The sequence below is a fragment of the Lactuca virosa genome, chromosome 3 (assembly GCF_052849685.1).
Source record: "Lactuca virosa cultivar CGN04683 chromosome 3, Lactuca_virosa_CGN04683_v6, whole genome shotgun sequence".
NCBI lineage: Eukaryota > Viridiplantae > Streptophyta > Magnoliopsida > Asterales > Asteraceae > Lactuca > Lactuca virosa.
This window is the reverse complement of record NC_136428.1, coordinates 38,442,040-38,455,260: the sequence shown is the minus strand read 5'-3', so window position 1 is coordinate 38,455,260 and position 13,221 is coordinate 38,442,040.

Below are 13,221 nucleotides of genomic sequence, written 5' to 3'. Positions count from 1 at the left end.
AAATGTATTTTATTCTAGAGTGATAGGTGAATCTATGTTGAAGTGTACTTGTAACCTCTGTTTGAGAGCTCATAAATAAAGAATACTCCTATCCTGCTCGTGGACGTAGGTCACTTTGACCGAACCACATAAATAATGTGTCTTGTGTGCTTTTGGTTTTGGTTTTTTCTTCTACTTTACTTCCTAACAAGTGGTATCATACTTGCGGTTTTTGTTCCTATGATTGAATATATCTACTCATAAGTTTGATTTGGAGAAGTTCAATGGTTCAAATGACTTCACTTTGTAGAAGGTGAAGATGAAGGCTCTTCTGGTTCAACAAGGATATGCAACAACAATAGAAGGAGCGGCAAAATTGCCAAAGGACATGGCAACTAAAAAGAAGGTGGACATCCTGACGAAGGCATATAGTGCCATTATGTTGAGTTTGACAGATGAAGTATTGAGGGAGGTCGTCTGCTTCTGGGCTCTGGGATAAACTTTATGACAAGTACCAGAACAACTCTATGACAAACATGTTGTATCAGAAGCAACATTTGTACACTCTCAGAATGTCTGAAAGTACCCAAGTGAAAGATCATATGGATAACTTCAATCACATCATCTTGGATCTGCAAGGTGTTGATGTGAAGGTTGAAGATGAAGACCAGACACTCATTCTCTTATGTTTTATTCCGAACTCATATGAGAATTCTGTTGATACCATGCTCTATGGTAGGACACCGATCACTATGAATGATGTGAAGGACTCTTTAATGTCTAAGGAAATAAAAATAAAAGTTTATGTTGGAGAAGAAGTTTACAGTTTCGGTTTGTTTGCAAGGAGAGAAAGGAAGGACAGAAGAGAGGAAAGGAGGAAACAGAGGGAGATCACATTCAAAATCGATGTCTAAAGGTTCATAAAATGCTAAATGTTATTGTTGGATTAGGTGTCTAAGCCCATAACTATAATTGGTATGTACTTGACCCGAGAGTAGCATGATCCATTTGGGTTGTCTTCACCAGGATAATTTGATAGGATGGATTTTTGAGAAAAATGTTATTTATGATTTATTAATATATTATAAGTTCTAATATATTAATATGAAATCATATGATTTAATTAGTATTGGTCAAGAATTATTTTGGAATTAATTTAGTGATCAAAAGAGACTAATTAAGTTAATGGGAACTAATTGTGTAAATAAGTTATATATATATGTTTTGGGCTTATGATACATGATGGACTAAGTTTATGGAAGAATCCATAAAGAGTTAGCCCACTTGAATCATGGATCATGGATAATAAACCCAAGAATATGGATTAGGGTTTACCCATGACTCTTGGATTCCTAACATATATATAGAGCACCCCATATCTAAAATCACACCCTAATGTTCTATGAGTTCATATGAGGCGATTTGTATGCAAGGATATTCTCTCTCAAAAGTCTTCCTTTGTTCATGGTGTTTGTGAACCATTTGAGGTTCAACACTTGAGGCACTAAGTTCTTAAAAGGCCAATGTCTACAAGCTACAAAAAAAGAGGTAATCTTCTAACTTACTTTTATGATTTATATGTCAAATTGTATGCTAGTTGTAGGCTTAATGCTTTGGAAACAATATTGCATGTATAATTAGAGAAAACATAGATCTAAGGCATTTAGGGTTGTATGTGCACCATAGAATGTTGTAGTATACTAAAATCCAACAGTGGTATCAAAGCCATGGGTTGTTTTCTATTATATTTGATGCTTGCTTAATTTTCAAAGTTGGAAAAATCGATTTTCTGCATTCTGCCTGATAAACTCGCCGAGTCCATGAACAGACTCGACGAGTCCACTCAGTAAAGCATGAACTCGGTGAGTCCAGTTCATGAACTCGTCGAGTAGGTGCTCCAGGGTGCAGAATTTCAAGTTTTGGCCACAAATTGGATTAGGATCATTACTCCAAACTGTTTTTTGAACCATGAAATCTGTTTATCTATAAGGTAATGATCATGCTTGTCCAATTTAAAGATAATTGTCACAATTTCAAGATTTGTATTAGTTTATATGATTAGGCTAATTTCTTGAAGATTGATTATATGAATTATCTTGTTCTTATGAGTTTAGTTAGATCATGAATAAATTATTTGATAATTTTTGTTAGTTAAAAATATGATCTAATTGCCTTAACGAAATCTATAACTTGTCCTTAAGTTATGGAAAATGAAGAGTCTTTCTTTTAAAAGGTTATTAAAACTCATAGGTTATGGAAAATGAAAGGTCTCATTTTTAAAATTCATTTTAAATGGTTTTAAAGTCTTCCATAACTTGTCCTCAAGTTATGGAACATGAAAAGTTTTTCATAAAACCCACATTAAACTCATAAGTTATGGAAACAAAAAGTTTTGACAAGTTTCAAAACTTGCTCTCAAGTTTTGGAATTTGTAAAGTCTCACTTTTGAATACTTTAATTCCAAACCCTGGAGTTTTAAAAGTTAAAATTCAACCCTTATATTGTTATAATATTAAAAGTTTAATAATTATATATAATATTAAAATTCAACCCTTATACTATTATATATATATATATATATATATATATATATATATATATATATATATATATATATATATATGTATAAGACAAGTCAGTCTTACCGTTAGTAGGCCTCATTCACGAAGCCGGTCTCTATAAGGGGGTATAATGTTACTGCCTATAAAATGGAAGTTTAATGGGTGTCCACTCTCACCCACCGATTCCTTTACTGGTGGAGGGTCGTTAGCCGAACGGGTAGGATAGGACATTAATTCTCCCTCATTAAAAGTATAATGATAAATATAAAGTAACTAAACTTTTATTAAATACCCAATCTTAGTTACTTTAGGAAAAATGTGAAAATGGTGCTAATCCATGAAATTACACTTTGCACCTTGTTAAGTCGTTAGTGGAGCGTGTGTGGTTAACCGACACACTAATCTGGGACTGACAATGTGTGGCAAAGGGTAACTTGATGTTAATCATAGATCAATGGAGCGTGTGTGGTTAACCGGCACATTGATTAGGTGATTTGTAACATTGGGTGTACCAAGCTAATTTGCATGGTTATTCACACCTTGTTTGTGATCCTCGGCATCCCAGTCACAAACTTGAAGGGCACAATCGAGATTTAAACATGCCATTGAAAAGGTCAATGAATCTCAAAGGATCTAGGAATTTCAAATCCAATTAAAACTTAATAATCTTTTTTGTTTTTCATGATGGAAATTGGTAAATCGTCATTTACCTACCTTCAAATATTCTACAATTGGATTATGACATCCTTTTTCGCAATTGTAGAATATTGTGTTGGGTCCTAGCCTTAATATTTCGTTTTGGGTGTTATATTAAGGACTTAAATCAACTAACTTGAATTTCTCCCTCATAGATATCTAGTTCTTACAACTATGGTCTTCCTTATCTTTTTGGAAAAAGCTTTCTAATGAAGATGATATCCCACATGGCGATCAAGGTGAAAGATTAATCCCTTTCTCGTGCATTAATGGGACTGGAAATCATATTTCACTTCCTCCACCTCCTCCTATTATTCTCCCTAACCCACAAGTTCAAAGACTTGAAAAGTTTAAGGTCACTCAAGCCCTATTGGCAAGCAAATACAAAGATGGAAGTCTGTATGTGCCAACATCTTGGAGATGAAGTTACATTTTGATAGGCTGAGAGAGTGGGGTGTCGAAGTCTCAAAGAAGTTGGTTTTTGACTTGGTTCTTCAATCACTTCTTGAGTCATATAGCGGGCTCATTAAGGACTACTATATGACAGAACACGACATGACCCTTATCGATCTTACCTATTTGCTTGTTGCTGCTGAATCAGCAATGATTTAGAGACTGGTAAAGCAAATTTGATTGGAAGATCTACTTCCCAAACTTCCATGGACATTGACAATGGCAACATTGGAAGTCCAGAAAAGCTTTCTCTTCCTAGTGGAAAGGGATTGGCCATGGTTAAGTCAATTGACCAAATGATAAAGAGAAAGGCTAAGCCTGAGATAGTCCAATATACTATTCCCAAAAGGTCTATATGTTCTTATTGCCAAGAGAAGGGACATTGGTTGCGAAGCTGCTCTATTTACCTGAAAGATTATAAGGATGGTAAAGTCAAAAAGTTTGACTCTACTTCAGGTAAGTCCACTATCTAACTCGATTAAGTTCCTATTTGGAGATTCTTAATACATGATGTAATGTAGTTACATTTTGATGTTTTGGAGAATCAAAGAAAAGAAAGGAAACTTAAAGGAAGAATAAGCTGATTCTGATCACGAAGAGATGGATTTCGATTGCATGGTTCGGTGATCAGAACTTTGAGTTGTTGCTTAAGAGTTGTGATAGATTGCTTAGGAATAGATAACAACATAGTTTTCATTTGTAATTGCATTGTAAGGAAAAGTTTTTCCGCAGTTTTATAAATAAATAAAAGTTTTTATTTTGTCTTATTTTAAGTTTCCTTACAATGACATTTGTGAAAATTGTTGTTTATATGTTTCCATTGATAGCAATATTGGAAAATAGATTTGATTCTTTCGTTTGTGGTAGTGTCAAAATTTAACAAATAAGGAAAGATTCTCATCACCCAAGTTTCAGTTGGATAGAAACTTGGAATCATGCAAGTTGTATTGTGTGATGTATGAGAATTTTCATATTTGGGAAATAAGACTAATTCCTTGTGCACATGTATATGTGAGTCAAGTGAAGGACTAGGGGATCGGGTACACTAGGTGTGCGTTGGTCAGGTCCACCACAAAGAGCGATAAGAGTATTCGTTATAATTTACTAAAGTTTAGTAAATGTGGTTATGCTTACAAGTTTAAGTGTAATTCTGAGTCATTGGAAAAGTTTCAATGTTTGGCAGAATGAATGAGAAGAATCAAATTAGGCAGAAAGATAAAAGTTTCTCCAATATGAAAAGATGGGAGAGTACTTTAATATCGTGTTTAATGATCATCTTAATGATTATGGAAAACCATATCACAATAGATCCTCTAAGGATATCTTAGTTCATTTGTATGGCTAAGAAGAGGAATCGTGAATTGTTGAAATGGTTAAGTCAAGAAGATGAGTCACACTTATTTCCAAAAACAAGTCTTGGAGTCATACTCCAAGATTGTGCCATGAGTGGCATAATATTAAGAAAGGTTTATAACACTTATCAAATGTAGAGTAAAATGTTTTGTAACATCCTGTTTCGGATCGTCCGAGATTAGGGTTTGTGGGTTGCAACCCGGGCATGAGGAAGTCTCGGGGTTGCGACGGGTTGCTAGAAGTGTATAGCATCTTGACACCTTTCCGAGGATATGAGGTTCGTTGAAAACGAAGTTATATCGAGGAAGCAATGGAAGTTTGAAGTTTTGGCAGGATAAGTCCCTTATTTGAGAAAGGTGGCAGCTGTACGCTGGGCGTACGGATGTGTACGCTTAGCGTACTCATGTGCGTGACTTTTAAGCGGAGCCACCTAGTACGCTGGGCGTACTAGGCACAGAAGGAAAACCCTAATTGAGAGGAGTGTCCCTATATAAAGAATAAGATGGCCTCATTCCTGGCCACCATCCTCAGTTAATAAACCCTCTCAAACCCTAATCCTCGTTATTGAGCTTATGTGTGACCATTATGAGCTTATAAATGTTCTTGTGGGATTTTGGAGTGAAGAAGGAGCATGGAAGAGAATAGAGTTGGAGTCCAAGCTTTGGATCTGAGCTTTTCTGTGGTTGGAGCATCATTTGAAGGTATAAAGCTCAAAGCTTTCCCATCCTTTTGGTTTGTGGATGATATGGTCCATTTTAAGGTTTTTGGTCCCAAAGCTTGAGGCTTTATGAGTTGTTGCACTCAAGAGCTTAATATCTGTCCTTTTAAGTGTTTCTAGTGGAGAGGATCCATAAAAATGAGGTCTTGAAAGTGAGAATCAACCCATGCATGAGATATGAGCATTTTGAGTTAATTGAGTAAGAGTTTTGAGTGTTGGTGACCTTATCAGCCATGCAAAGGCTTAAAGTCACTGACTTTATAGAGTAAGAGCCATTATGGAGTCCAGATCTGAGATTTGAGTTAATGTCTTAACGGGTTAAGACCAAATGAGTAGAAGGAGTAAATCTGGGAAGTACGCTGAGCGTAATTGCAGTACGCTGAGCGTAATTGCAGTACGCCCCGCCTACTGCCCCGGTGTCCCCGATGGCCAATATGGATTTGTGAGTACGCTGAGCGTACTAAGGGAGGTACGCCCCGCATAACCTCACTGTGGACTTTTGGGCTAAGTCTTATGTTGGGCCTGGTGTTTGGACTTGTTGCAATAGACTTTTGGACCAGAGGTTTATATATAAGTGCTTTGGGCCCTTGAGTTGGGCTTGCCTTTTAAATTGAGAGTTGGGCCTCGGGAAAGCCCATTTATTATTGGGCCTTGGTGGGCCCAATGGGTTTTAGGTTGTTGATGGTCTGGTCAGTGGACTTCCTTTAGACCTAATGGATAAGAGTCTGGACTTAGTTCCTAATTGGGATAATTGTGATTTTGGCACAGAGTTAGTGGCCGGTGCATAGCAACATCGTTTATAGGGGCTGTTCATCATCCGAGGTGAGTCTTCTCACTATACATACCTTGAGTGGTAATTTGTGTGACCGGAGGGTCTTATGTGCTTATATTGAGTATTGTGATATCATGCATTATGTCTTTGTGATTTATGTTGTGTGTTATGCTGAGCTTTATTGAGTTAGGACAAGAGGGTCCACCCGAGTTGTGGGACCGGAGGGTCCCACTGAGACACATTGACCGGAGGGTCTTATCTGAGTTATATCCATGAGAGGATAATGAGACATGTGTGGTATTTTGGGGAACTCACTAAGCTTCGTGCTTACAGTGTTATGTGATATGTGTTTCAGGTTCTTTTCAGGATCGCGGGAAGGCGCCGACTTGATTGTATACACCAGAGAAAGAGTTATGTTTTGAGGATCCTGGATTATTAATTAAATAATTATGGAGTTGTGTTTTGTAAATTAAATAAATGGGATGTTTGTGAAATGTGTTATGATAATTATGTGAAATTAAAATGAAAAATTTGTTTGAAAATTTACGGTGTTACAAGTTGGTATCAGAGCCTTGGTTTGAGGGATTCAGATGCACTCCGGGTGTGTTTGGACTCAAACTGAGGATTTGAGAAATTTTTTCAAAAGAGATGATTTTTTCTAAAATGAGAAAGAGTTTAAGAGAAAACGAGTTGGACCCGTGTGTATAATCAGCCTGAGCCCGAACGGTGATTTCCCAAAATACCCTTACTTTTGTGTTATGAGATATTTATGAGATACTTTATCAGATATTATGCATGCTATAGGGTAGGCTAGGTATTTCATATTTTAGGACTAGAGTGGCTTGATTTGTGATGCCTTAGCCTAGGAGTTGCTGCTATTTGGGATGTGCTTTTGAGTATGAGTTGAGTAAGAGTATTTAGCAGGAATTACCTAGAGAGAGTTCTGAGTTGAGTGATAATCTTGGAGAGATATCTAGATGAGCATTGGAGGAGCCTACTGAGGGAGTAGTTAGATACCTGTGAGAGGTAGAGTTGCTTGAGTGCGGTGATACCTTTTGAGTATGAGTAGAGCAAGTGGAGTTGTAACCTAGAGTGGTTTTACGTGTTGGTGGAGATTATTCGATGCCCGAATGCTGCTTACTTTGTGCTTTGTGGAACTCTTCATGATGGGAGTCAGCTACTAAGTGAATATGACGATATTCAGGAGGTAGATGGCTGGCATCATAAGGAGTTCTTCAGCAACTGATGGAAGAGGAGAGCAAGAACCTAGGAAGAGCCTAGGAAGTGATTTGAGTTAGATGAGTACACTGATGGATGAGGGTATTCGCTGGAGGGCGAACATGTGTAACGGGATTGGTGATCGAGAAGGTTGAGCAGCTACTTAGGAAATCTGGGACGATCCGTGTGGAAAGTATGGGTAGATGTGGCAGGTAGTATGGGCCCGTACTACTGAAAGCAGAGGACCCATACTCGAAACAGGGAGAATATCAGAGGTTCTAAGTAGCAGATTGAGAAGAGAGAACATGGTTCGAGTACCATGATTCGTAGCAGATTGAGAAGAGAGAACATGGTTCGAGTACCATGATTCGTAGCAGATAAAGAAGAGATAACGTGGTTCGAGTACCATGGTTCGTGGCGGTTAGTTCTTCTGGTTTTACCAGTTATCACGTTGTGATTGATTAGACTGAGATCAGATATGATAGAGTGTGGGGCCAGAGGGCCATATCGAGCGAGTTTTAATGGAGCATACCTTGAGAGGAAAATTGAGTTAGTTTCCGAGAGATTTTACTGGTGAGATGCCAGTTGGAGTCGCAAGACTCAAGGGACAAGCATAGATGATGCTTATTGGAGGATCGCGGTCTGAGTTGAACAATCGGCCGGTAGATGAGACGTCACCTTCTGTGACAAGAGTTGTGCTGTCCCCGTTTCCTGGGAGGAGCAAAAGGGATAACGAGTTTCCGGTTGTAGAGTTTGGAGGTAAACCCCATGGGGTAGCATATGGTGGTGACCTTTTCACCAGAGTTTTTGGGCAGTATGTCTGCTCTGAGGTATTTCTTGTATCATGGAGTCATTAGTAGGGACTGAGACAGAAGAGACCAGGGAAGGTGCCTTTATGAGTGGGGCATGCTTTTAGCAGCAGTTCCAGGAGATTAAGAGGAGTGTACTGGAGCGGTGGCCCTCGTTGTCTACATTGTGTATCGACTGTGAGAGTGTGGTGTCTTGCTTTATGATGATTACCGCGATGGGAGGCTGGTCGAGGAATCAGAGACGAGGTGTGTGATAGTGCATTACTTTCAGATTGAGAGTCAGGACTAATTCGGGACAGTTGGGGTATCCGGTGGCGTGTCAGTCTGAGACTTCGAGATAACTAGAGGCAGTCACGTCGGGAGAATTCTGAGATATTCGTCTGAGTTACGGGATACTTGGAGTTATATGGTCATTATCCGGAAGATCTTCGAGTGTTGTGTGGTACATTCTATGAGACAGAATTGGTACATCTGGCGAGCCAGTCTGTGGGGTAGACTGGGGTATGTCAATTGGTGATGGTTCGAACCCTGAGTGGGGGAGAACTGGGTATTTTATTGAGAGGATCAGAGGTTTGTTCGAGAGTGGTTAGAGAACTGGCTATTGATATATGTGGTACGTACACCTGAGACTTGGGTTATATGTGGATGAGGTAAGGTGCAGAGTGAGATAATGCATGTTGTATGAGTTCAGAAGAAGATAAGGTTTGGATTGTCGCCAAGGTGTTCTCAATCATTGGTGATTCCTCCTTGCCTCAAATTGGGAAATGAGATATTTCGAGGATTTCGAGTTGTGCGAGTGGAAGATCAGCGGTCGAGGTAAGATATTATGAGGTTCTGAGAGGGTATGTTGCGGTATCCGAGTATGGTGCCGTGAGTGGAAGATCTGTGGATGAGACAAGACATCGTGAGGTTCTGTGATGGCGAACCGGGGTATCTGAGTATCACGCCCTAGACTTTTGGGATTATTTGAGACTTGAGTTTGTGAGATGGAAAGTGGAGTACCGAGTGGCTATTGTTCCACTGGGAACCCTTCAGCTAATTGTCATCAAACGGGATTATCCAAGTATGTGAATTGCAGCAAGAGAAAGTGCTTGTCATGACGGCTGTCGTCAGGAGTAGTGATGCTTAACATGGGTGGGTGAGTGTACCTACCTATGTTGGAATGTGGAGTAATTGATAATGGACTCAGTGTAGTGACGACTTGAGAATGAGAATATGGGGTAATAAGAGAGTAAACAGATCTGGTGGGAGTAATCACTTAGGACTGTCAAGGGAGAACATGGGGAGAGCCCAGAGAGAGTATCGTGTGACTGCGGGGATCCACAGCATACGTGAGTTAGAGAGAGAGTATCGTGTGACTGCGGGGAGCCGCAGCATACGTGAGTAAGAGAGAGAGAGTATCGTGTGAATACGGGGAGCCGTATCATACGTGAGTTAGAGAGAGAGTATCGTGTAACTGCGGGGAGCCGTAGCATTCATGAGTCAGCAAGAGAGAGAAAGAGTATTGTAAGACTACGGGGAGCCGTAGCATTAGTGAGCCAGCAAGGGAGAGAGAGAGAGAGAGAGAGAGAGAGAGAGAGAGAGAGAGAGAGAGAGAGAGAGAGAGAGAGAGAGAGAGAGAGAGAGAGAGAGAGAGAGAGAGAGAGAGAGAGAGAAAGAGAGAGAGAGAAAGAATATCACAAGACTTCGGGGGGGGGGGGGGTAGCATTTTCGAGGCAATGAGAGAGTGCCATAGGACTACGGGGAGCCGTAGCACTTGTTAGTAAGTGAGAGAAAGTGTTGTATAACTGCGGGGAGCCGCAACCTTATTAGTCAGGATATAACGCAGAGCGACTCTTAGGCATGGGTAGCCTTACCAGAAGAGTCTGTGAGAACCTGGGGGCCGAACCAAGGGCGAGAATGGGAACTCGGCAGTGGTCGAAAACCGTTGTGTTTTGAGTTAAAGAGGGGTTGTCGTGAATCGGACGGATCGAGGTGTAATGCATGCATATAATCGTGGAACATGAGTCATGAGTTGAGTGCTAGATTGGGACGAGTGGTTCCAATTCTGTGTCGGAACAGACTCTGGTGGGTGAGTTTGGTTCTATCTGTGTGGAGGACGAGCAGTTTGAGACTTCGGGTGGATCTCATTCTGAGAGAGATATGTTTCCGTCTGATGTTTTAGATTTGAGTGAGCTAGATCATTGGTTTGGGAAGGACCACGAGACACGCAGAACTAGTAAGTAGTAGACGACCGAGGTCGGGAGTGAGGTGACTCCAGGAGGGGATTGTAGCGTTCGCTTGAGGAAAGGCAAACTTCGTGACTTCGTGTGTCACATGAAGGGCTGAGATAGCTAGTGTGAAAGGGAGTTATAAAGAATGACTGGTTGGACGAGAAATGATTAGCCTTGAAGGTCCAACCGTCGGGTCTGGAGTTGACCTGGTATTCAGTGTCGGAAGGAATATTTGAGAGGAACTGGGGCTTATGATTATGGGAGTTTGAGGATCATTCCTTCAGAAGAGTTCTGATAGCTTCTCAGGTTGTGGGTCCTTGGTGGGATATGACCTTTCCGTTCCTTTTGAGTTACGACCGGGGTCGATTAGAGAATGAGAGTTGGTAGAGTGTTCTTAGAGTCTGTTATTCGATGAGCAGTTAACAAGATGATATTTTGCGAGGGTGGTCTAGCAGGGAGACAAACCACTAGAGTTTTCAAGTTCTGGAGAGTCATATTGAGTATCGCAGCGGCAGATGGGTCTGTCCTTCTTCGGGTCGGGAGTCCCTGTTCGGATCAGGTGTCTTTGGAAGTGATTGTAGTATGATATGAGGTCCTTCGGTGGTGCTTCTCGGGTTTTTGGGCTCGATCTATGTGTTGGTAAGGAGCGATTTCGAGGGCGAAATCTAATTCAAGTGGGGGAGAATTGTAACATCCTGTTTCGGATCGTCCGAGATTAGGTTTTGTGGGCTGCAACCTGGGCATGAGGAAGTCTCGGGGTTGTGACGAGTTGCTAGAAGCGTAGAGCATCTTGATACCTTTCCGAGGATATGAGGTTCGTTGAAAACGGAGTTATATCGAGGAAGCAATGGAAGTTTGAAGTTTTGGCAGGATAAGTCCCTTATTTGAGAAAGGTGGCAGCTGAGTACGTTGGGCGTACGGGTGTGTACGCTTAGCGTACTCATGTTCGTGACTTTTAAGCGGAGCCACCTAGTACGCTGGGCATACCAGAGGGTACGTTGGGCGTACTAGTCACAGAAGGAAAACCCTAATTGAGAGGACTGTCCCGATATAAAGAATAAGATGGCCTCATTCCTGGGCACCATCCTCAGTCAATAAACCCTCTCAAACCCTAATCCTCGTTCTTGAGCTTGTGTGTGTGTGGGATTTTGGAGTGAAGAAGGAGCATGGAAGAGAATAGAGTTGGAGTCCGAGCTTTGGATCCGAGCTTTTCTGTGGTTGGAGCATCATTTGAAGGTATAAAGCTCAAAGCTTTCCCATCCCTTTGTTTTATGCATGATATGGTCCATTTTAGGGTTTTTGGTCCCAAAGCTTGAGGTTTTATGAGTTGTTGCACTCTAGAGCTTAATATCTGTCCTTTTAAGTGTTTCTAGTGGAGAGAGGATCCATAAAAATGAGGTCTTGAACGTGAGAATCAACCCATGCATGAGACATGAGCATTTTGAGTTAAGAGAATAAGAGTTTTGAGTGTTGGTAACCTTATCAGCCATGCAAAGGCTTAAAGTCACTGACTTTATGGAGTAAGAGCCATTATGGAGTCCAGATCTGGGATTTGAGTTAATGTCTTAACGGGCTAAGACCAAATGAGTAGAAGGAGTAAATCTGGGAAGTACGCTGAGCGTAATTCCAGTACGCCCCGCGTACTGCCCCAGTGTCCCCGATGGCCAATATGGATTCTTGAGTACGCTGAGCGTACCAAAGGGAGGTACGCCCCGCGTAACCTCACTGTGGACTTTTGGGCTAAGTCTTATGTTGGGCCTTGAGTTTTGGGCCTGGAGTTTGGACTTGTTGCAATAGAGTTTCGAACCAGAGGTTTATATATAAGTGCTTTGGGCCCTTGAGTTGGGCTTGCCTTTTAGATTGAGAGTTGGGCCTCGGGAAAGCCCATTTATTATTAGGCCTTGGTGGGCCCAATGGGTTTTAGGTTGTTGATGGTCTGGTTAGTGGACTTCCTTTAGACCTAACGAATGAGAGTCTGGACTTAGTTCCTAATTGGGATAATTGTGGGTTTGGCACAGAGTTAGTGGCCGGTGGGTAGCAGTAGCGTTTATAGGGGTTGTTCATCATCCGAGGTGAGTCTTCTCACTATACATACCTTGAGTGGTAATTTGTGTGACCGGAGGGTCTTATGTGCTTATATTGAGTATTGTGATATCATGCATTATGTTTTTGTGATTTATGTTGTGTGTTATGCTGAGCGTTATTGAGTTAGGACCGGAGGGTCCACCCGAGTTGTGGGACCGGAAGGTCCCACTGAGACACATTGACCGGAGGGTCTTATCTGAGTTATAGCCATGAGAGGCTAATGAGATATGTTTGGTATTTTGGGGAACTCACCAAGATTCGTGCTTACAGTGTTATGTGATATGTGTTTCAGGTTCTTTTCAGGATCGCGGGAAGGCGCCTGCTTGATTGTACACACCAGAGAAAGAGTTATGTTTTGAGGATC